Raw genomic sequence first — 25,671 nt, 5'->3', positions numbered from 1 at the left:
AACTGGTTGATAGCCTGCAGAAACAAAAAGATAGACCCACATCTCTCACCATATACTAAGATCAAATCTAAATGGATAAAAGGTCTAAAGCTGCATCCAGAAACCTTCAAACTTTTGGAAGAAAATGTTGGAAACACACTGCATCACTTAGGGGTAGGCCCTCACTTTCTAAAAAAGACTCCAAAAGCAGTAGAAATCAAGACCAAAATAAACAAATGGGATCTCATCAAACTAAGAAGCTTCTGCACAGCAAAGGAAACAATCAATAAAGTAAAAAAGCAACCCACAGAATGGGAGAAGATCTTCGCGCATGACATAGGTGATAGAGGACTAATCTCCAGAGTATACAAAGAATTACAAAACAGCCAAAACACCAAAATAAACAAGCCACTCAAGAAATGGGCACGGGAAATGGGCAGACATTTCACAAAGGAACAATCCCAAATGGCAAATAAACATGTGAAAAAATGCTCAAGCTCCCTGGCAATAAGGGAAATCCAAATTAAAACATCAATGAGATACCACCTAACGCCAGTAAGGGTGGCCCACATGAAAAACACCAACAACACTTGCTGGCGAGGTTGCGGGGAAAAAGGAATCCTACTCCACTGCTGGTGGGGCTGCAGATTGGTACAGCCTCTATGGCAATCAGTATGGAGAATATTCAAACAACTCAAACTCGACATACCGTATGACCCAGCTATAGCACTCCTAGGAATATATCCAGAACACTTGTTTTATGAGAAACCAACATGCACTCCTAAGTTCATAGCAGCACAATCAGTAATTGCAAAAACATGGAAGCAACCAAAATGCCCATCAACAGAGGATTGGATAAGAAAGCTATGGTTCATCTACTCCATGGAATACTACTCAGCTTTTAAAAAAAACAAAATGCAGTTCCTTGTTGCCAAATGGGCCCAACTGGAAACCATAATGCTAAGGGAAATGAACCAATCCCAAAAGGTTAGGTACCACATTTTTGCCTTAATTTAATATGATATCATGTTATGTTATGGATATTATGTCATTTGTAATATATAAACTAAAATTGAACTGTGAATGGGGGGTCACAGAAAGTGGTTAAGAAATCGCATTTATAATTAGCATGTTGACTTCACAATATCATGTCAATTCAATCCATAATGATGTTAATTGTTGCAGATGGTATATTTTTTTTCATTTTTTTTATTGTTAATTATTTTGCATTATGTGACAGTTTCATAGGCTCTGGGAATCCCCCCCTCCCTCCCCCTCCCCTCCCCCAGGTGGATTCCTCCACCTTGATGCAATATTACAGTTCAAATTCAATCAAGATTCTTTCATTGCAAACATATACCAAGCATAGTGTCCAGCTACTTATTGTCCAGATGGGTTGAACAGTTTCTTGGGGAGACCTTTTCTGGTCTGAAGTTTGAGCTGGCAGAATATCATCACAGTCAATTAAGAGTCCCAATATAACATCAACAGCAATTTGCAATGTTATGGAATTGACATGGTTTTGAGTAACCAGTGTATTAAAAAGAAAAAAAAAAAAAGGAAAACAAGTCCTAGCCACAACCTATGATTAGCTCATTGACTTTTCAATTTTAGTTCATATACAGGACCGCCTGCTATATACCTTAAAATGGCCATAAGGCACCATTCAGCTGTTTCGTGTCCATTTCATCTTAGTATTTAGCCAGTTGTTGTGTTGAAGTAAAATTTTGCTGATCTTGGCAGATTTTAGGATAATCCAGACTGGCTTGTAACTCTAACAAGATATATGTCAACATTTTAGGTGCAGAACATTTTTTTGGGGGAGCGGGGGTGCAGGAAAATCCTCAACACCATGGTGAGGAGTAACTAATCTTTGTGACCCACCCAGCGAGGCATGAGCCAATCCATGCCAGCTCTTTCCTGTCAGATTTCAAGTTCTACTTTCTGTTGTTTATTTATTTTAGGTTTTTTTTTTTTTTTTTAGTTTGTATGATTGTTTGCTGTGAGGGGTTTTCGAAGCGATCCCGATGGTCATTGCGAGGGAGGGTGGGGGTCCAGAGGTGGAGCCAGGCTCGGACCAGAGAAAGCTCTCCTCCCTGGTCCCGAAGGACGTTTATTGTTCTTCTGTTTCTGCGGACCACTCAGGGCTTCTGGTTGTCATCCCGATGACGTTGGTTTCTGCACGGTAGTGTTTGGACTTCTTCCATCCCCTGGGGAAGCTCCAGTTGGGGGTGGGTGACCTCAGAGTACTCGGCCTCCAAGGGCATCCAATTCCCTGTGGCCTCCTGGGATATAGTCCTTGTTGCTCATATTAATAGTTTGTGGTGAAGGTCTGGGAGTCTTCATGGTTGGGATCCAAGCTTCCTCCTTACCACCTGCTCCACTCTGCAGTGCTCCCCTGCTCCACGCACATGACCTCCTGTTAAGAGGTTGTCAGGATCGCACCCGATTCCCCCCTCATGCATTGGTATAGTAGTTTTAGTGTTGTTTAGTGCCGCTTTGAGTCTGTTGTCTATGAATTACCAGATTTGATCTTGATAGGCTATATTGTACTTTTTTCTCACTCTTTTTATGGTCCTGAAAGATTTCCCTGCACTCTCTCCCCATTACAGGTTAACATAACGTATTGAGGGTATAGTAGGTTTTACAGTTTTTCTATGTAGATCTTAAGTATTCTGACATTAATTGTTGGCTTATAGATTATATCGCGTTATCTTATTGCATTGGATACAGGTTATAAGAGATTGCACTAATACTACAATATACAGGTACTATTTTCCAAGTTGTTCTCTTTTCATCTCAGATTAAGGCAAACATGTGGTATTTAACCTTTTGGGATTGGTTCATTTCTCTTAGCATGATGGATTCCAGTCGGGCCCATTTGTCCACAAAGAACTGCATTTTGTTTTTTTTAAATAGCTGAGTAGTATTCCATGGAGTAGATGAACCATAGCTTTCTTAGCCAGTCTTCCACTGATGGGCATTTTGGCTGCTTCCAGGTTTTTGCGATCGTAGATTGTGCTGCTATGAACATAGGCGTGTATGTTGGTTTCTTGAGTAGAAGATGTTTTGGATATATCCCAAAAAGTGCTATTGCTGGATCATATGGTATGTTGATTTTCAGTTGTTTGAGTATTTGCCAAACTGATTCCCATAGAGGCTGTACAAGTCTGCACTCCCACCAGCAGTGGAGAAGGGTTCCCTTTTCCTCACATCCTCGCCAGCAAGTGTTGGTGGTATTATGTATGTGTGCCTTCCTTACTGGAGTTAGGTGGTACCTCATTGTTGTCTTCATTTGGATTTCCCTTATTGCCAGGGAACTTGAGCATTTTTTCATATGCCTGTTTGCCATTTGGGTTTGTACTTTTGTGAAGTGTTTGCCCATTTCCCGTGCCCATTTCTTGAGCAGTTTGTTTGTTCTGGTGTTTTGGTTTCTCTGGAGGTCTTTGTATATTCTGGAGATTAGCCCTCTATCACCCATGTCGTGTGCGAAGATCTTCTCCCATTCTGTGGGTTGCCTTTTTACTTTATTGAATGTTTCTCTAGCTGTACAGAAGCTTTTTAGTGTGATGAGGTCCCAATTGTTTATTTTGGTCTCGATTTCTACTGCATTTGGAGTCTTTTTTAGGAAGTGAGGGCCTACCCCTAAGTGTTGCAGTGTGTTTCCAACATTTTCTTCCAAACGTTTGAAGGCTTCTGGATGTAGGTTTAGGTCTTTTATCCATTTAGATTCGATCTTGGTGTATGGTGAGAGATGTGGGTCTATCTTTTTGTTTCTGCAGGCTATCAACCAGTTGTCCCAACAGCATTTATTGAACAGACCTTTCCATTTGCTTGGGTTGTTGTCTGTCTTTTTGTCGAAGATTAATTGACTGTATCTGTGTGGGTTTCCATCTGTTGTTTCTATTCTGCTCCACTGATCTTCCTCTCTATCTTTGTGCCAGTACCAGGCTGTTTTGATGACCACTGCCCTATAGTATGTCCATAGATCCGGTACCGTGATTCCCCCTGTTAAGTGCCTGTTCTTCAGAGTGGTTCTGGCTATTCGTGGTTTTTTGTGTTTCCAGATGAATCTGTGTATCATTATTTCCAGTTCGATGAAGAATGCTGTGGGTAATTTGATTGGGATTGCATTGAATGTATATATTGCTTTTGGTAGTATAGACATTTTGATGATATTAATTTTGCCTATCCAGGAGCATGGGATGTTGTTCCATCTTTCGAGGTCTTGTTCTATTTGTTTTTTTTTTTTTTAATTTTTTTTTAATTATTTATTATTTAACTTCAGTAATTACATTGTATTATGTGACACAGTTACATAGATACTTGGGTTCTCCCCACCCCTCCCCTAACCCTCCCACCATGGTGGATTCCTCCACCTTGTTGCATAACCACAGCTCAAGTTCAGTTGAGATTCCCCCATTGCAAGCGTATACCAAACATAGAGTCCAGCATCTTATTGTCCCGTCAAGTTCAACGGCTTCTTAGGTATACCCTCTCTGGTCTGAAGACAGAGCCAGCAGAGTATCATCCCAGTCAATTGAAAGCTCCAACATACCATCAGCAAAAATTTATATCATTATGGAATTAATTGACATAGTAATGAGTAACCAATATGCTAAAAGTAAATGCGAGTTCCCAGCCACCTTCTGTGACCACCTCACCTACACTTCAATTTTAGTTTATACACAACATATAACATTCAAAACATAACATGTTATACATAACATCATATCATCTTAAATTAAGGCAAACATGTGGTATTTAACCTTTTGGGATTGGCTGATTTCCCTTAGCATGATGGTTTCCAGTTGGGCCCATTAGGCCACAAAGAACTGCATTTTGCTTTTTTTAATAGCTGAGTAGTATTCCACGGAGTAGATGAACCATAGCTTTCTTATCCAATCCTCTGTTGATGGGCATTTTGGTTGCTTCCATGTTTTTGCAATTACTGATTGTGCTGCTATGAACATAGGAGTGCATGTTGGTTTCTCATAGAACAGGTGTTCTGGATATATTCCTAGGAGTGCTATTGCTGGATCATACGGTATGTCGAGTTTGAGTTGTTTGAATATTCTCCATACTGATTTCCATAGAGGCTGTACCAGCCTGCAGCCCCACCAGCAGTGGAGTAGGGTTCCCTTTTCCCCGCAACCTCGCCAACAAGTGTCGTTGGTGCTTTTATTCATGTGGGCCAGTCTTACTGGTGTTAGGTGGTACCTCATTGATGTTTTAATTTGGATTTCCCTTATTGCCAGGGAACTTGAGCATTTTTTCATATGTTTATTTGCCATTTGGGTTTGTTCTTTTGTGAAGTGTTTGCCCATTTCCCGTGCCCATTTCTTGAGTGGCTTGTTTGTTTTGACATTTTGGTTGTTTTGTAGCTCTTTGTATATTCTGGAGATCAGCCCTCTGTCACCCATGTCGTGTGCGAAGATCTTCTCCCATTCTGTGGGTTGCCTTTTTACTTTGTTGATTGTTTCTCTAGCTGTACAGAAGCTTCTTAGTTTGATGAGGTCCCAATTGTTTATTTTGGTCTTGATTTCTACTGCATCTGGAGTGTTTTGTAATTTTCTTCATAAAGGTCATCTACGCTTTTGGTTAAATTTATTCCCAGATATTTCATGCTTTTCTCTGCTATTTTGAATGGTAGCTTGTTGGTTAGATCTTCTTCCATCTTGTGGCCATTTGCATACACCATGGCTATTGATTTTTGTTCATTTATCTTGTATCCTGCCACTCTGCCAAATTCTCGTATGAGTTCTAGGAGTCTTTGTATTGAGTTTTTTGGTTCTTCTATGTAGAGAATCATGTCGTCTGCGAATAGTGAAAGCTTGACTTCTTCATTTCCAATTTGGATTCCTTTGATTTCTTTGTCTTGTCTTATGGCTTCTGCAAGTACCTCTAGGACTATATTGAATAGCAGTGGTGATAATGGGCAGCCTTGTCTTGTTCCAGATCTCAGTGGGAAGGGATCCAGTTTTTCTCCATTTAGTATGATGCTGGCATTGGGTTTTTCATATATTGCTTTGATTATGTTGTGGATTGTTCCTTCTATCCCCACCCTGGTTAGGGTTTTTAACATGAAGGGGTGTTGAATTTTGTCGAAGGCTTTTTCTGCATCTATTGATACTATTATATGGTTTTTGTTTTTCACTTTTTGGATGTGATGTATCACATTTATGGATTTTCTTATGTTGAACCATCCCTGCATTCCCTGGATGAAACCTACTTGATCTGGATGGATGATCTGTCTGTTGTTTTTTTGTATTCTATTGGCTAGGATTTTGTTGAGAATCTTAGCGTCAACGTTCATCAGGGAGATCGGTCTGTAGTTTTCCTTCTCTGTTAATTCTCTATTCGGTTTGGGGATTAAGGTGATATTGGCTTCATAGAATGAGTTTGGAAGAGTTGCTTCCTTTTCTATTGTTTTGAAGAGCTTGTAAAGGATTGGGGTTAGCTCTGGTTGGAATGTTTTGTAGAATTCTGTGGTAAAACCATCTGGGCCTGGGCTTTTCTTTGTTGGGAGCTCTTTAATCACTGATTCTATCTCTGATTCAGTAATGGGTTTATTCAGGTCTTCTGTTGCTTCTGGGGTGAGTTTTGGTAAGTGGTGGGAGTCTAGGAATCTTTCCATTTCCAAGTGGTTATCGAATTTGTTGGCATATAGTTCTTTGTAATAATTTCTAATTATTTCCTTAATGGTAGCAATGTCTGTTGTTATGTTGCCTTTTTTCATCTTTGATGCTGCTAATTCTTGCTTTGTCTTGTTTTTTCTTTGTCAATCAGGCCAATGGTGTATCTATTTTGTTTATCCTCTCAAGGAACCAGCTTTTTGATTCATTTATTTTCTGAATGGTTTTTTAATTTCTTTCTGATTTAGTTCTTGTCTTGTTTTGATAATTTCTTGTTTCCTCTTGTTTGTGGGGTCTTTCTGCTGTGGCTTTTCCAGTTCCTGGAGGTATGTCCTTAATTCTTGCATTTGTTGCCTTTCTTGGGCTTTGACGTGCGCGCTTATTGCAATAAACTTACCACGCAACACTGCTTTGGCGGTGTCCCATAAAATTGGACTTTTGTATCTGGGTTTTCGTTGATTTCCATAAATTTTTTGATCTCGTCTTTAATTTCTTCTCTAACCCATTGTTCGTTTAATAGCATATTGTTCAGCCTCCAGGAGTTTACATGTTTCCTGGGACATTTTGAGTTGTTGATTTCCAATTTCACTCCGTGATGGTCTGAGAAGGTACATGGTATGATTCTGATATTTTTGTAGTTAGTTAAACTTGCTTTGTGTCCTATTATGTGGTCTATCCTCGAGAAGGTGCCATGCACTGCTGAGAAGAAGGTGTAGTCTGTGGCCTTAGGATGAAATATTCTATAGACGTCTACTAGGTCCAGTTGTTCTATTGTGTGTGTGAGATCTGTGGCTTCTCTGTTGAGCTTTTGCTGCGTTGATCTATCTATTGGTGTTAGTGGGGTGTTCAGGTCTCCCAGAATTATCGTATGTTCATCTATGTCTCCCTTTAAGTCCAAAAGTAGTTGTTTCACGTAGCTGGGTGCATCCGGGCTAGGAGCATAAATGTTAAGAATGGCGATTGGTTCTTGTTGGATCCTCCCTTTCAAGAAGATGTAGCGCCCTTCCCTATCCTTTTTGACATTTGTTACTTTGAAGTCCGTATCATCTGAGAATAGGACTGCCACACCAGCCTTTTTTTCTCGTCCATTGGCATGGAATATTTGTTTCCACCCTTTCACTTTAAGTTTCCTGAAGTTCCTTCTGGTTAGATGTGTTTCTTGCAAGCAGCATATAGTTGGGTCCTGATTTTTAACCCAGTCTGCTAATCGGTGCCTTTTGAGTGATGAATTTAAGCCATTTGTGTTGAGGGTTAATATTGAGAAATTATAATTTTGCCGTGACATATACCTGTGTTTTTGAGGTTGTTGGTAATTGATGGTCGTTTCTGTGGATGGACTTTATTGAGATCTCCCTGATTGCCATCCTTGCTTATGGCTTGCTTCCTTTTTCTCTGGTAGTAGCGCATTTCTAAGGAGATTTTGTAGAGTTGGTTTTGTGTTGGCATATTCTTCTAATTTCTCTTTGCTGTGGAAGCATCTAGTTTCGTTCTCGTATACAAATGAAATCTTTGCTGGGTAGAGTATTCTTGGTTGACAGTTGTTCTCTTTCAGTACTTGAAAGATTTTGTTCCACTCTCTTCTTGCCTGGAGCGTCTGTTCTGAGAAGTCGGCAGTGATTCTGATGGTCCTGCCCCTAAATGTAAGCTTCTCTTTGGTTCGTGCTAACCTTAGGATTCTTTCTTTGTATTCATTGGAGGGTAGCTTGATTACCACGTGTCTTGGGGAGGATCGTTTTGGGTCCACCCTGTGGGGAGTCCTCTGGCCTTCCTGAATTTGGATTGGGTTCATGTTCCAGGTATTTTGGAAGTTCTCCTGCATAGTTTCCTCAAGTACTGGTTGTATGCCTGTCTCTCTTTCCACTCCTTCTGGGAGCCCCATTATTCTGATATTTGACTTCTTGATGTTGTCGTTCATCTCTTGGATCGTCTTGGTTGCCTTGTGTAGTTGTGACTCTAGTTGGTTAATAATCTGCCTGTTTTCATTCTGGGAATCTTCCAAGTCCGATATCCTGTCTTCTGCTGCTGTAATTCTGTTGGCTAAGCTCTCAACTTTGTTCTTCAAGTCTAGGATCTCGTTTTTGAGCGATTTTGTTTCTGTGATTATGTGGTCTTTAAAATCTTTGAGCTCGTCCCATCGCTTTTCATTGTCTCTGAAGAGTTTTATAATTATTTTTCTGAACTCCTTATCAGAGACGTCTTCAATTTCTTCATCTGTAATCTCTGCGATTGACCAGGCTTTATGGTGGCTTTTTGGGGCGGAGCAAGCTGTGTCTACGTCACTAACTCTCTTATTTCTTCCCATATTTGTGGCCCAAGGTGTTGCTGGATTCTCACCCTAGTCTAGTGTTTGTTTTTGAGAGACCCAGGCACCAGCTTGCTGAGGGGTCTCCAAGCGCTATCCTGTAGAGATCCGAGCGTGCAGGCGTGGAGTAGCAGGGTGCGGGAATTTTCAAGGCACTTTTGGTGCGTCTCCAGTACACTGGACCACAGGGCGCCACTTCCAAGGCCCAGCAGATTCAAAGCGCACTCTCAGCTCGTCCCCTACACGTATGCGACCACAGGACGTGGGGGAATGAAGGCACTCTGTGTGCGCCCCCTTTGCGCAGGAACACAGGGCACAGAGGATTCTAGGTGCTTTTTCAGTGTGTCCCCAGTGTCAGGGACTGCAGGGCGTGGAGGTTCCAGGAGCTCTCTGGGAACGCCTCCTGCACGCGGGTCCGCAGTGCCCTCCTGGTGTGTTTTCCAAGCACAGGACTGTAGGGCGTGGGTTGTTCCAGGTGCTCTCTAGAAGCGCCTCCTGAGCAGGTCCGCCCACCCCAGCAGCACGGGACCGCCCACCCGAGTGCAGGGGAACGCCTGCCCCAGCTCTTGCACAGGACTGCCCAGCCCAGAGGCACACCCGGGTCCGCACAGTCCAGAGGTGTGGGTTCCTGTGGGTCAGTACTGCCTAGCTGTGTGCCAGTCTGCAAGGCACGAGGGAGTATTCAGTGTGCCTTCTGCCTTTCTCCTCAGCGCACAGGACCGCTGTGCGTCAACTCCAAGACAGTTTTGGCAGTTTTAAGGCACTTGCCTTGTGTCCCCAGAGGCTGGAGTCGCCCGGGGGTGTGGGGGGGCGGAGGGGTGGGGAGATGAGTACCAAGGATGTTCAGGGTCTGTGCCTGCCGCTGGAGAGTTAACTCCCGGAGCCTCCGACCCACTGCTGCCCCTACCCAGCTCCCTCAAACCTCAAGTTCTTGCAGTCTGCCTCTGCCTCTGGTGAGGACTTTCACCGTGGGTGCTGCTCCTGGCGGCTGCGGAGGGTCAGGGTCTGTGGCGGGTATGGCGGCTGCCGGAGGTTTCTGTGGCTGCTGTGTCTCCTGCGGCTGCAGGGGCGGCTCCCAGCGCTGCACCCAGCGGCTGTGACTCAGCAGGTCTGGAGTGGAACACCGTCTTCCCTGCCTTGTCTCGTTTGTTTTCCTGGTTGCTCTTCCGAATTTTGTGGATTTTTTTGGCTCCACACTGTCCTGGTAACTTCACGCTCCTCTCCCTGCAGGTCTATGCTGCTCCACTTACGCTTTTGTCGCGTTCTATCCCTCTCTGTCTGTGAGCTCCCTCATATCCATCTTCCTATGTCGGCCATCTTGCGAGTCTCTGCAGATGGTATATTAGTGCTTTTATTTGACCGGGAAGATGCTCTGCTGACTCTGCCCTCAGACCGGAGAGGGTCTTCCCAATAAGTAGATGGACTTGTCTGGACTAGGGGATGTTGGACTCTATGCTTGGCAAATTCTTGCAGGGAGGGAACTTGAACTAAACTTGAACTATGGTTATGCAGTGGGGTGGAGGAACCCACCATGGGGAGATGGTAGGGGGAAGAATCCCAGATTCTATGTAATTACAACACAATGTAATTAATGAATAAATTTAATTAAAAAATAAAAAATAAAACATAAAAAGCTTCACTAGTTCAGATCCACCTTTCTGCACGTGACTTGGAAAAGTGGAGGATTTTCAAGTTCTTGCAACCTGCATCAGTATGGGAGACCTACAAGAAGCTCCAGGATCCAGACTTCAAAACAGCTCAGCTTCAGTCACTATGACCATTTGGGAATGAAAAAGCAGGTGCTAGGAAGCCCTGTACCTCCTTAAAACTGCTGGCTATGCCTTATAAATAAAAATGAATCTTAAAAAAAGAATAGTAGGTTTACACTAGACAACATAAAATTATACTGTAGGTTGGGGAATCCTTGGCTTCCTATTGTCAAAAAAAGAAGCAAAAACCAAAACAAACAAACAAGCAAACAAAAAAATAATACTATGTAAACAAAGCAAAACTCTAATATCATCAGAAAGTTAAGTATTTACCACAAGAATTCCTAAACCTTATTTAGAGTGTCAAGATTTGCAGCTTTTAGTTTCGCTTCAGTAAGATTCACCAATCCCCACAGACATATACAAGAAGTAGAGATCAAATGTGACATGAATGATACCTCTCCCATACTCAATCCTGTTCCTCAACTGCTCTGTGAGACAAGGAATCTTACCATAAAATCCAATTCCTCTCTTGGATGTCCTAGACGGCTTTTAGTCATGCTCTTGTGTGAGAACTGTTTAGGTAGGGGAACACTTGAAAATGGATCCCAACTCCATGCTACTGCATAGGTTGCTTTCTACCTAGGCAAGTGTTACACTGCTGAGGAAAACAAGTACAAGTAGCTTGCAGAGATTTGGGCCTGGCTAATGCCAAATCTGCATTACCTATACCGACATGCCAGGAAAATTTCTGATTTTTTTTTTCATGATTAGTGAAGAATACAGAGGATTCCCAGCAGGCATGCATCACTCTGGTCTCTATATGGCAGGCAGCATTGTGACTGGCCTGGGAAAGAGGAACTGCTGAGTGCATTTTGACAAGGAAGGAATGACTTCTGGGGTCTTCCACCCTCCAGACCACTGAACTTGCAGGTAGGTGAGGGAACCAATATAGAGTGGTTTAGGAGTGGGGAAAACAGTAGGGCACTTCTGCATAAGGCCAAGGCACTGACACACATGGGGGATTCAGGCTGGGTTAAATGGCATTGTCCACCACCTGCTGGCACTCCCAAAAGCTGTGGCTGGGGAATATGACTGGCTAGGCTAGGTCACAGTGCCCATCTGCTTGTAGCGCAGGAGTTGCTACGCATCTGGCTCAACTACAGAACACAGCAGAATGCAAGGAAATCAGATCTGGGGCTAGATTCTATAGGGAACATATGGGCTCACCTCTGTGGGACTACAGCACCTGCAGCTTGGGGGCAGTGAAGGGCCAAGCCAGGCTGGACCACATAAATCATCTTAAAGGAATCTAAATGACTCTTGTGGGAGCTGGGACTGGGAGATGCTACAAAAAGCCATTCTGCATCACTTACCAGTACATGTAAGGGCCAGCACTAAGAGCAGATGATGGCAACCAGGGTACACATAAGATCTGGAGCTGGGAGCTGGCCTGGAAGTGGAACTTAGGGAATGTTCCTTTTCAACTGCAGATACCACTTGAGAGCACAAGTGTCAGGGTGGAGGGCAGGCCAGGTCAGGTAAGTCTGCAGCATTTGTCAGCATTTGTGTCTGCCTATGTCTGGGGAGAGGTCAGGCTGGGCCAGGCCACAGATCCTGCTGCAACACACAGGAGCCAGTACAGAGTATGGGTCATCCAGCTGGGCTGGCTACAACACCTGCCAGTGGGAGCTGAGACTATGGAGGGGCCATGCCTGGCTGAATTGAAGCAACCACAATCTTGGCTAACACAAAAGATCCAGGCCTAGTAGAGAAAGTCTCAGGACTCCTCATCTGGATTGTAACTCTCACTGGTAAACATGGCAACCAGGGCTGTGGGTGGACCATGCTGGGCAAGGCCCCATCATCCATCAACATGCACTGACTGGGTTTGGGCAGGCTGAACTGGGCTGCACTCCAGCAGTCACTGATCCTCAGGAGAGACAGAATGGTATGGGACAGGCAGAGCTAGGCTACAGCGCCTGCTGCGTCACATGAAAGCTTGGTTTGGGAGTGGACCAGGCTGTGTTAGGCTGTAGTACCCATTACTATGAACCAGAATGGATTCAGGTCAGTTGGGTTAAGCCAAAGTGCCCACTAGTGAGAGCCAGGACTGAGTCTAACCATGCCAGTCTGGGTAGCAACACCTGCCAACATATGAAAGAACTATTGCTAGAGCAGGCCTGGCAGGGTAACATGGGAAACACCCCTGCTGGGCACAGATCCTGCTGGTGAGCACAAGATCTGGTGTGAGAAACAGGCTAGACCAGGATGGGCTGAAGCACAGATTGGCATACATGTGAGCCGGGACAGTGGGTGGCAAGACAGGGTGCAAGTCAAGTTGGGTTGGACTGCAATACCTGCCAGCTCGCGTGAAGGCTGAGTATGGGCTAGGTTGCTACACTGTCAGTGGGATCTTGGGCTGGGGATCGGCAGGCTAAGCCAGGTTGTAGCACTTGCTGGTGAATGCTGAAATTTGGGGCAGGCCATTTCAGACTGGACTACAGCACCTGATGGCACACAAAATTCCAGGGTCTGGGAGCAAGTCCAGTGGGGAAATTCAGGGCCTCCCTTGCTTACCTGCTGCCTCAGCTGGAGAGTGTGAGAACTGGGACTGTGGGTGATCCCATCCGGAATTGGGCTGGGCAGAGTTGGACTGCTACACAAGCTAACATGTGCCTGTACTGTTTATGAGTTGTGTTTGGCTGAACTGCAAAACCTTCCGGATGGCATATGATTCGGTGCTGTGAACATCCCTGGCTTAGGAACTATGGCCACTCACCTGCTAGGCTATATCTATTGCTGGTGAGCACAAGAACCAGGGCTGGAAGTGGGCCAGGCTGGACAAGACAGTGGTGACATTTGGCGCATGTCAGGGCTGGGTCTTTAACTGTGGCAGGCTGAGCTAAGCCACAGCATCCACAGGTGTTCATGACAACCAGATATGTTGTGGACTGAGCAGGGCTAGGCTGCAGCAGAAGATGGCAAAAACCAGGGCTGGGAGCTGTCCTTGTTGGGGTCTTTGGGGGAACTGATCAAGCAGTTGCATGCACTGCTGTATGTGTTGGTTGCAATAAGCGACATAGCACACCTGACCTTCACTGAAAGTCAAGAATCAAGAATGAGGCGAGCCGAGGGCTGCGGGAGAGGACGTCTAGCTCGGATCCCGAACCCAGTCCGCCATGTGCCCATGGCTCATGGCGGGCTGGGCCCGGACATGCCTGGGTGCGGCCTGCTTCCTTCTGGGGTGAGTACGCCGAGGGGGGAGGCCTCCGTGACTGGGCATGTCCGGGACCCACCCAACACCCTCATTGGGTGGTGGGTGAACGGGATTGGGGAGGGGCGCAACCTCGGGCCTGCAGGATTTAACTTCCGGCTGCCAGAGGCGAGCCGAGGGCTGCGGGAGAGGACGTCTAGCTCGGATCCCGAACCCAGTCCGCCATGTGCCCATGGCTCATGGCGGGCTGGGCCCGGACATGCCTGGGTGCGGCCTGCTTCCTTCTGGGGTGAGTACGCCGAGGGGGGAGGCCTCCGTGACTGGGCATGTCCGGGACCCACCCAACACCCTCATTGGGTGGTGGGTGAACGGGATTGGGGAGGGGCGCAACCTCGGGCCTGCAGGATTTAACTTCCGGCTGCCAGAGGCGAGCCGAGGGCTGCGGGAGAGGACGTCTAGCTCGGATCCCGAACCCAGTCCGCCATGTGCCCATGGCTCATGGCGGGCTGGGCCCGGACATGCCTGGGTGCGGCCTGCTTCCTTCTGGGGTGAGTACGCCGAGGGGGGAGGCCTCCGTGACTGGGCATGTCCGGGACCCACCCAACACCCTCATTGGGTGGTGGGTGAACGGGATTGGGGAGGGGCGCAACCTCGGGCCTGCAGGATTTAACTTCCGGCTGCCAGAGGCGAGCCGAGGGCTGCGGGAGAGGACGTCTAGCTCGGATCCCGAACCCAGTCCGCCATGTGCCCATGGCTCATGGCGGGCTGGGCCCGGACATGCCTGGGTGCGGCCTGCTTCCTTCTGGGGTGAGTACGCCGAGGGGGGAGGCCTCCGTGACTGGGCATGTCCGGGACCCACCCAACACCCTCATTGGGTGGTGGGTGAACGGGATTGGGGAGGGGCGCAACCTCGGGCCTGCAGGATTTAACTTCCGGCTGCCAGAGGCGAGCCGAGGGCTGCGGGAGAGGACGTCTAGCTCGGATCCCGAACCCAGTCCGCCATGTGCCCATGGCTCATGGCGGGCTGGGCCCGGACATGCCTGGGTGCGGCCTGCTTCCTTCTGGGGTGAGTACGCCGAGGGGGGAGGCCTCCGTGACTGGGCATGTCCGGGACCCACCCAACACCCTCATTGGGTGGTGGGTGAACGGGATTGGGGAGGGGCGCAACCTCGGGCCTGCAGGATTTAACTTCCGGCTGCCAGAGGCGAGCCGAGGGCTGCGGGAGAGGACGTCTAGCTCGGATCCCGAACCCAGTCCGCCATGTGCCCATGGCTCATGGCGGGCTGGGCCCGGACATGCCTGGGTGCGGCCTGCTTCCTTCTGGGGTGAGTACGCCGAGGGGGGAGGCCTCCGTGACTGGGCATGTCCGGGACCCACCCAACACCCTCATTGGGTGGTGGGTGAACGGGATTGGGGAGGGGCGCAACCTCGGGCCTGCAGGATTTAACTTCCGGCTGCCAGAGGCGAGCCGAGGGCTGCGGGAGAGGACGTCTAGCTCGGATCCCGAACCCAGTCCGCCATGTGCCCATGGCTCATGGCGGGCTGGGCCCGGACATGCCTGGGTGCGGCCTGCTTCCTTCTGGGGTGAGTACGCCGAGGGGGGAGGCCTCCGTGACTGGGCATGTCCGGGACCCACCCAACACCCTCATTGGGTGGTGGGTGAACGGGATTGGGGAGGGGCGCAACCTCGGGCCTGCAGGATTTAACTTCCGGCTGCCAGAGGCGAGCCGAGGGCTGCGGGAGAGGACGTCTAGCTCGGATCCCGAACCCAGTCCGCCATGTGCCCATGGCTCATGGCGGGCTGGGCCCGGACATGCCTGGGTGCGGCCTGCTTCCTTCTGGGGTGAGTACGCCGAGGGGGGAGGCCTCCGTGACTGGGCATGTCCGGGACCCACCCAACACCCTCATTGGGTGGTGGGTGAACGGGATTGGGGAGGGGCGCAACCTCGGGCCTGCAGGATTTAACTTCCGGCTGCCAGAGGCGAGCCGAGGGCTGCGGGAGAGGACGTCTAGCTCGGATCCCGAACCCAGTCCGCCATGTGCCCATGGCTCATGGCGGGCTGGGCCCGGACATGCCTGGGTGCGGCCTGCTTCCTTCTGGGGTGAGTACGCCGAGGGGGGAGGCCTCCGTGACTGGGCATGTCCGGGACCCACCCAACACCCTCATTGGGTGGTGGGTGAACGGGATTGGGGAGGGGCGCAACCTCGGGCCTGCAGGATTTAACTTCCGGCTGCCAGAGGCGAGCCGAGGGCTGCGGGAGAGGACGTCTAGCTCGGATCCCGAACCCAGTCCGCCATGTGCCCATGGCTCATGGCGGGCTGGGCCCGGACATGCCTGGGTGCGGCCTGCTTCCTTCTGGGGTGAGTACGCCGAGGGGGGAGGCCTCCGTGACTGGGCATGTCCGGGACCCACCCAACACCCTCATTGGGTGGTGGGTGAACGGGATTGGGGAGGGGCGCAACCTCGGGCCTGCAGGATTTAACTTCCGGCTGCCAGAGGCGAGCCGAGGGCTGCGGGAGAGGACGTCTAGCTCGGATCCCGAACCCAGTCCGCCATGTGCCCATGGCTCATGGCGGGCTGGGCCCGGACATGCCTGGGTGCGGCCTGCTTCCTTCTGGGGTGAGTACGCCGAGGGGGGAGGCCTCCGTGACTGGGCATGTCCGGGACCCACCCAACACCCTCATTGGGTGGTGGGTGAACGGGATTGGGGAGGGGCGCAACCTCGGGCCTGCAGGATTTAACTTCCGGCTGCCAGAGGCGAGCCGAGGGCTGCGGGAGAGGACGTCTAGCTCGGATCCCGAACCCAGTCCGCCATGTGCCCATGGCTCATGGCGGGCTGGGCCCGGACATGCCTGGGTGCGGCCTGCTTCCTTCTGGGGTGAGTACGCCGAGGGGGGAGGCCTCCGTGACTGGGCATGTCCGGGACCCACCCAACACCCTCATTGGGTGGTGGGTGAACGGGATTGGGGAGGGGCGCAACCTCGGGCCTGCAGGATTTAACTTCCGGCTGCCAGAGGCGAGCCGAGGGCTGCGGGAGAGGACGTCTAGCTCGGATCCCGAACCCAGTCCGCCATGTGCCCATGGCTCATGGCGGGCTGGGCCCGGACATGCCTGGGTGCGGCCTGCTTCCTTCTGGGGTGAGTACGCCGAGGGGGGAGGCCTCCGTGACTGGGCATGTCCGGGACCCACCCAACACCCTCATTGGGTGGTGGGTGAACGGGATTGGGGAGGGGCGCAACCTCGGGCCTGCAGGATTTAACTTCCGGCTGCCAGAGGCGAGCCGAGGGCTGCGGGAGAGGACGTCTAGCTCGGATCCCGAACCCAGTCCGCCATGTGCCCATGGCTCATGGCGGGCTGGGCCCGGACATGCCTGGGTGCGGCCTGCTTCCTTCTGGGGTGAGTACGCCGAGGGGGGAGGCCTCCGTGACTGGGCATGTCCGGGACCCACCCAACACCCTCATTGGGTGGTGGGTGAACGGGATTGGGGAGGGGCGCAACCTCGGGCCTGCAGGATTTAACTTCCGGCTGCCAGAGGCGAGCCGAGGGCTGCGGGAGAGGACGTCTAGCTCGGATCCCGAACCCAGTCCGCCATGTGCCCATGGCTCATGGCGGGCTGGGCCAGGGCGGCCAGTGCGCCATTTGGCGCCAGGCTGTGCCTACTGGCCGCCCGGCCGGGGAGCTCTGGGGTATTGGACATCTGAATCGCTGCTGAGATAGCTCTAGAGTGACCCCACTGTTTCTGGGATCTGAGTCAATCCTAAAGATTCCCAATGCCAGTAACTCTTCCTTTGAAGAACTTCCAATCCCTTAACAATGCTGAGCTTTGAACACCTATCAAGTAAAAGATAAGCTCCGGCTTGTGTAGCAGGCTGGCACCTAATGGTCCTCGGAGCAACCACGTGCAGGTGTGTGATTTACAGCTAGGAACGGTCCCAATCTGGGAAGCCACAGCTGGGATGAGGTTCCCACCAAGGGGTGTATGTGCTGGAATGGGGGCTGCGTTCTATCTAGGAAACAGTTGCAGTCACCCAAGGCACTAGTGTGGGCTGGGATTGGATGCACCAGGCCGGTTCAGATCCCAGCACCATCTGGTGTTATGGAGAAACAGGGTAGATGTGGGACTGACTAGGCTGGGTCTCAATCCCCTTCTGAGCCATGTGTGAGCTGTATGTGGGTATGGACGAGCCATGGCTGGGCTGAAACATCCAACAACAAGAGTCAGAATGGGGTGAAAGCCAGCCAGGAAAAGCCACTGTTCCTGCTAGGACAGGACGTGAACTGAGTTGGGTTGGCTCAAGAACCCCCTGGCAAGCGCAAAATCTGGCATTGGGAGGGGTTCTGATGGAGGAGCCTGGGCAACTCCTCTGGCAGGACACAGTCCCTGCAGGTAAGCGCGAGAAGCATGATTGGAAACAGCCCAGAATAGGCCATGGAAAGTTTCCCACTGGCATGCATTCGGCATGGGTCAGGAGCAGGCCAGGCTGAATCAGTTCATGTCATCCTCTGGCAAATCCGATCACCAGAACAGAGTGTGGAATGGGCCGGGTTTGGTTGCGACAAAACCAGTACACATTATGGAACGCCAGGGCGTGGTTGCCTGTACTGGATATGAATGCAGCACCCATCCAGCACACGTGAGATCCAGGAAGGGAGGGGCAGAGCTGGCGGGGGGATTAAGGGGCTGGTCCCCTCGCTGGACAACCACTCCCACTGGAGAGTGTTGGCTGGGAAAGAGACAGACACAACTAAGCAAGGCTACAACACCTGTGCGCTGCATGTGGACAAGATCAGGGCCACAGCATCAGCTGGCAGAAGCTGGCACTGGGGACTAATTCTGTCGAGTCAAATCACAGGACCACCTAAAGAGTGCATAAACCGGGACAGAGAGACCTGGGAGGGAAAAAGTGGGTTCCCCCTTCTTGGGTCACTATTCCCGTGGGAGGGCATGAAAACTAGGACGGGGGCTGGGATGGCTAGACAGAGGCACTCAACAACATCTGTGAGGGCTGGATGGTTGAGTCGATTAGATAGAACTAAGCTTTAATACCCATTGACAAGTACCAGAGCCAAATGGGATGGGGGACAGACTGGTCTTCTGCTACACAAATTGGCAAACCAGGGTAGGGGGCAGGCTTGGTGGGGGTTATTGTGGGTCGCCCCGACTAGGCTGCAGCTCCCACTGGTTGATGTAAGGGCCGAACCAGACTGGACTGCAACACCCATTGGTTCCAGTGCAACTCGGGACTGAAAACAGAACCAACACAGCAATTGCAACCACCAGCTGATCAGGGTGATGGACTGTGCCGGGCCCTGTGCTTGCTAGAACATACAAGAATCTGGTCTGGGAATACCTCAAAGTATCTTTGGAGATCTCCCCACTTGAACTGCTGGACTCAGAATTCTAACCAAGAAAAGACAGAAGACAGAATAGGACAATCATTCATCTCAGCTACATGTTGGCAGCGAAATATGGGACAAATGGAGACTTCATGATGGACCATATCAATCAGTGGACCACCTCATCGAGCGAAACTGGCAGTGACTCATAACTGGAGAACTATTAACTCCACTTGAGCACATATCTCAGAGCATGCCCCACATATGGGACTTGGGGTGGGCGGGAAACCGGGTGGGGCTTCTCCCTCAGCATTGCCCACCTCCCTATCCCCCTGAACCTTTTTTTTTTTTTTTTTTTTTTTCTCCTTCTCTTTCTTGATTTTCCTTCAACTATAGTTAACTATGTAAAGATTGTCAACAACAATACAATAAAATGGATTATATATATAAAAAAAAAAAAAAAAAAAGAATGAGTTACTCCAAGTGAGGTTTCTTAGAGTACTCCAAAGAAACTACTAGATTCAGAAGCAGGCCTCAAGGAAAATCACAGGATATGTGGTGCAACTTTGGGGAACATGTGTTGGGACTGTGCTGCTTCAGTTGTTGATGCCTGTATGGTTGACAACATGTCCAGATGCATGCCTGTGTCATGACAGTAAGTTGCTCTAGGCCAGTAGTGGATATCAAATGACTCATCTGAGCATGGCAAACAGAACGGGTTGGACAATTCTGGCCAAGCATTGCAACATGTTCCTAGGTTTGTGGATGCAATAGGTGGACCTTGTCAACCATCAGACCTTGGACAGAATTTCCACTGGAGTAAAGAAAGCAACAATTTCTCAAAAGTATCAAAACAACAAAAATAACATCCTTGAGACATTCTTCCCAAATGTGGTTCTCTAAGGCATCATCAAAGACTGATCCCCATTCCTAACATCTCATGTAGTCTGACATCAAGGAATAAAACCTGCTGCTCACTCCACTGCAGACTCAGGACAAAACAAACAAACAAACAAGCAACACTGAAGCATATGTCACACACACATTCCTCCATACCTCAGTCTCTCACCCTAAGCAGAACTCTAATAAATGGACATGGATCCCTCCCAATGATGAACACTATTAAAAGGAAAATTAAAAAATGAGAAAGAAAATATAAATTTGATTTGGTGGTGTTCTGGTTTCTTGAGGCTTACTTGGAGAGGAATATCAGAGGGAAAATAAATGTCTATACTAAATGCCAATTTCACAGAAACCATGAGAAAAAGGGAAAGAAAGCTATGGGGTTACTGGCATGTATGCCCTTCTCTGAAAATCATCATTCACCTCGTACAAGGCTGAGGATTCAATTCATAGGAGAGAGCTGAGAGGAGGGGAGTTCTGGGGTGGGAGCACTGGGGAGCAGAAGAACAGATTCTGAATATCCACTGAAGCCTGAGGCACTAGATTGCTTGGTGTCTAGGATGCCTGTGCAGCGGAAGGGAGAAACAAAAAAGCCAACCAAACACACAGGGAATGATTTTCCACACTCCTCCAGCACTGATGCAGACTCAGAAGGCAAAGCTACCCCAAATCAGTGCAAGTAAACCTCTTCTTTCCTCAGAATCTCTAGAGTGTAGGCCCTGGCTAAGCATCTCATTGCACTTGGCAGCCATGTTTTTATAACCTATCTCAATTGAATTCTAACTAGACAGCATGGGTCAAACTGAGAGTCAATCAGCATCTTTTCTCAGGAACAGATGTCATTAAGCATTCCTACAAACAGAGATGGGGAACTGGATACATTAGCTGTCTCACAGAAATCAGTAATTACCGTCCTATTGCTGCCACTCAGGTTTTGGACAACTTTCTCTCTTATCATCAAAATAGACAAATGCAATGCAAGCCTCATTACTGTTCCAGATGCAAGACTACAGGAGAAATCAGATGGACAGCTACTCACAGATACAGGAACACCAGGCTTGTAGCCACCAGAACCCAGGTTTCTAAGGAAAAGTCTGACATCAGGTCCGTTGCCACTCACTACTGCAGCTCTCTCCTCTGAGTGTTCTCTGCAGCTGTGTGTGCTGCTCTTTGCTGGGCTGTGCGTGCACAGCTACCCTGCCCTGTAAGCTGTGATCCAGTCAAGGTGACTGGAATATTTATGTACTGAGAAATTAGGTGTGGCTGGAACTGCAAGAGTAGATGATTTACTTTTGCCCTGCTTGCCATCTGGGCTCGCTCCAATTTGGCAGTTGGCAAAGAATCTTAGACACCCCTTGGTTATCTCTTAGGCTCATATTCTGTGTTATATCAATTCTAAAAAAAATAATAAATGTTATTGATTTCCTAGTTACATCAGAAACACAAGTGAAACTATGATAGCAAATCTCCTCAAACTACCACTGTCTCTACAGCTTACCACATTTAAATAATCTGAAATTCACACAAACAACCTACACCAAGGCATCTTACTCATGAAGCTTCCTCTGACTGCCAAGAGATAGGAGTAGACCTTCTGCTACTCCTCCCTCAAATCCCAAAGCACACAGAAACCCTACTGGTAGCATCTTTCTTCACCAAACTCCTCAAACACACCAAGCACTCTCTCCTCCAGATATCATCAGACCCATACATTCATTTGTGTCACTGTCCTTATTGCCCTCCAGCATCACCATCACCTCCACCTGTGCTTTCATTACCACATCACAAGCATCTCAAAGCCATGCCCTGGTTCTCAGTCTCTGTTATACCTCTAGTGTCTAGCACAGTGGGTGTCATCAGGTTGGTTGAGTCAGGTAATATTGCTAGACCCTTTATAACCATTCTCAGTGACTCTGTGGAGAACATTGCATCTTCCTGGATTATTACCACAGCAAGAGGAGCTATCAGGGCCTCAGTCCCCATGACTAACATGGTGGGTGATCCACTAGGATTCTGTTGCCACAGAGTTCCTGAAGTGTGGGGCAGATGGAATCTTTGCTGCCTTTGGGCTACATTAATTCAGGCTGTGTTCTGTGTACTCAGAGCCCAGCAATAGATTAATTAGATTTCCTTCACTTGGATTCTCTATCTACAGGAAGCTCATGTACACCAAGAATGGGTGTGAAGTAAAAACACAAGAGAACAGGCCAAATATCCACATGGATCTCTACTACCTTGGCCATCAACGTTGTGGTAGATGTCACCGTAGGTAGCATAGACTACACCCAGAGTTTTAAAAAGATAACTCTGTATTTCTTCTTTGGGACTGAAGGGATAGAAAAACATACCATCCAACTTTCTAGTCAGTAGGAGGCATATTTAATGGATGGTTTCCATACCTTAATCTGGTATGGAAAACAGCCCACAAAGGCTGGGAGAAGGCATAGGATGTCCCTTCTGTCCTCCTTGCACTGCTCTGAAGCCATTGAGCAGAAGTCAAGTAGGACTTAATCATTAGTGCACATGTTCTAGTTCCTCCTGCAATGTCTCTCTAATAATAGACAACTCTTGTGCCTCTCCACAGCACTGCATGGCTTACAAAATATCTCACACCTTTCTTAATCAATCCTCATGGCAGCCCTAGGAGATAAGCAGTAGTGATAATGTGCTGGTTCCCACCTTTGCGGGAAGTCATGCAATTGTGTCAGAGGACATGGGTGTGAAATGAGCATTGCTCTCGGTTAGCAAGGCTATGAGGGATTCTTGGCTGCGTGGCAAATCCCAGAAGAATGTGTCTGGTCACCTCATTGCTGCCTCACCCCATTGTATGGATACTCAATCACCTGTCTGATATTTCATTGAATTCTCCTGAGGCTGGTGTTGTTGTTTTTCTGCAAATTTGAAATGATTCTTGTAACTGCTTTAACACCTGAAACTAATCAATCAGATTATGGTAAAAGCGTCTTTAACAACTTAAGTCAATGATACTCAGCTAAAAGCATACAATAATGTAATTGAGCCACAATGTTCCCCAACATCCTGTTACGTGCCAATCTTTGACCTGGAGCTTGCCATAATATAAGGATTGTTTTCCTCAAGAAATGTCTTGATGATATATTGGAACAGATGGCAATAATTGAGGTACAAAGAGTTTGTTTATTTGCAGGTTTCAACTGTTACAACACATGAAATGACACATTTTGGCTTCTCACCACGGAAAGCACAAAGCATATGGTGCATCTTATAAAGGGAGACTAATGTGAAACTTCAAATAACAATGGCTTAAAAGTTGAAACTTATATTTGTACTTATATATAGGGGAAGAAAATAGTTTAAAAAGATAAAAAGATGTTTCTTGTAAAAGCCTTCTATTCATAGCAAGGCTTAGTTGCCCTGATCCTTTCCACTGCCGTTTAGCAACAACAACAAAAAAAGCAAAACAAAAACAAAAAACAATTGAACCAGTACTAGATCAGGTGATCAAAAATTTAATAAAGAATTTGTGATATACGTCTTTATAAATTCCTTTCATTTATGAGCTTTCTTTTTAATTTAGTATTTTTGATATTTTAAGTAATATTAGTTTAGGTTTAGTGAAAATTGATTTTGGATATAAGCAAACCACCTGTCACTAAATAACCACATGTGCTGCGAACCGTGGACTCTCTGGCTTCAGCTGGATGGCTGCAGGTTTAAATGAGTAATAGCTTACTGAAAATATTTTCCCTGAAGCAAAACAATAATGATGGTTTTTAGGATTATTTTTGTAATCATCCTTTTATAATGAAGTAAAAATGAAACAATTGAATGTTGTGCAAAAGCTCATGATGATTTGTGTATAAGTCATGGAGGGAACTTTCTTGAGTTGTCCAATATGAGCATCATGTCGTAGCAGTCCAAGTCGCCACCTCTTCTTGTCTTTTAGCTAATCCATGCATCTTTTGCAAGCTCTGAAGTCAGCTGGAGATGGTCTCCGGCACACTTTGTCATTGTGGAATCAAACAAATAGAAGAGAGACTTTCCCAAGCAGTTAAAACAAGAAGCCGTCGGCCAAAGAGGTAGCAAGCTAACACCCAGGCTGCTCTGTGTGGCGCCAGAGGCTTGTACACTGGGCATTCTGGCCTGTGGCCTGTGGCAATGGTGGCAGTAGGCAGCTGTGGGAGCTAACAGCTCTGTGTGAGAGGTCCCAGACACATCTGAGGATGCCGCTTCACCACCCTCAGCCTCTCCCCGCTGGGCTCCATGCTGGGTGCTGAGGCAGGGAAAGGAACTCGCCTTGGGCACCATGAGAGCAGCCTTAGCTTTGTCAACACTGTCCTCCACCTCCGCAAGTCATGGGCCTCCCTCAAATTAGTGGGCGAATCTGCAGGGGAGCAGTGGAGGCTGCTGCCCTCCAGCCTTGCTCCTACCCAGGGTTTGTACCCACTGTTGCATTGGAACTCCACTTTTTCTCTATTTCTCTATTTCTCTATTTCTTTCTTCCTTTCTTTCTTTCTTGCTTGCTTTCTCTTCATGGTTAGCTGGTGGGAGCAGGTATCAGTAAGGGAAGACTTCTGGCACAAGACAGCATCAGCTCCTCTGGCTCCATCATATCTACAAGAGGACACTTCTGGATTCTGCTGAGGAAATTCAAATTGGTGTCCTGGGGGAGTAGAACATTGGGAAGACATTCTTGATCAACAAATTCATGCATGACATTTTAGACATCATATATCAGGCAATACCTGGCATTGTTTTTTCTTTCTTTTTTTTTTTTTTTAAATCAGAGACAATGTATTTGGAGGATAGAAAAGCCAGGCTAATGTGTGGAATACTGTGGGTCAGGCACATGTTCATAGCCTCATTCCCAGTGACATCCTTGATTCTTTTGCAGGTATAGTAGTTCACAATATTACAAATGTTAATGGCTTCCAGCAAACTCCAAAATGGGTTGATAATATCAGAACAGAAAGAGGAAATGATGATATCATCATGCTAGCACAAATTAAAACAGATCTTGTTGACAAGAAGCAAGTGTCTACTGAGGAGGGAAAGAGGAAAGCCAATGAGCTAAATGCCATGTTTATTTAAACTAGTGAGAAAGCAAAATAAATGTAAAGAAGCTCTTCTGACTTGTGGCAACAGCTTTGCCTGAAATAGAAAATACACAGGACAGAATGAGGAAAGATATGATTGACATAAACCTGGAAAAGCCTCAGGACAGCCAGTCAGCAAATGCTGTTCCTGCTAATGCCGGCCACACCTTCACTTTACCGTGCTCCCAAAGCCCACCAATTTGTCCCGCTTCCTCTCATTGGCTGCAATGTGAATATTGATTTGACCCTCTCTGCTTCGGTAATAACATATGACAGCTCCTCATTGCGACCTGTCTCATGGAGATGATATCTTAGCATCACAGTTACTAAAGTCAGTGTCTTCATTATTTGTATTTTACAAAAAGACAAAAGGTTCAGCATAGTCCAGTGAAAAATTAGATACCTTTTCTTAATTTTTTTCCTTTTTTAATATGATCATGTACTACAAAGCCATGGAAATTTCAGCAGTAGTATCAGTATGGCTTGTTTAAGAAGCAATATGCTCACAGCAGC

The 25,671-nt window shown here is 47.7% G+C and overlaps 1 pseudogene; it reads left to right on the top strand.

The window, feature by feature from the left end:
- The first annotated feature begins 19,814 nt into the window (after positions 1 to 19,814).
- On the top strand, positions 19,815 to 25,398 carry LOC131483161 (ras-related protein Rab-6A-like; annotated as a pseudogene).
- The last annotated feature ends 273 nt before the right edge of the window (positions 25,399 to 25,671 follow it).

This window comes from Ochotona princeps, chromosome 24 (assembly GCF_030435755.1).
Source record: "Ochotona princeps isolate mOchPri1 chromosome 24, mOchPri1.hap1, whole genome shotgun sequence".
NCBI lineage: Eukaryota > Metazoa > Chordata > Mammalia > Lagomorpha > Ochotonidae > Ochotona > Ochotona princeps.
The sequence above is the reverse complement of the archived record's forward strand: the minus strand, read 5'-3'. Positions and strand labels throughout refer to the sequence as shown.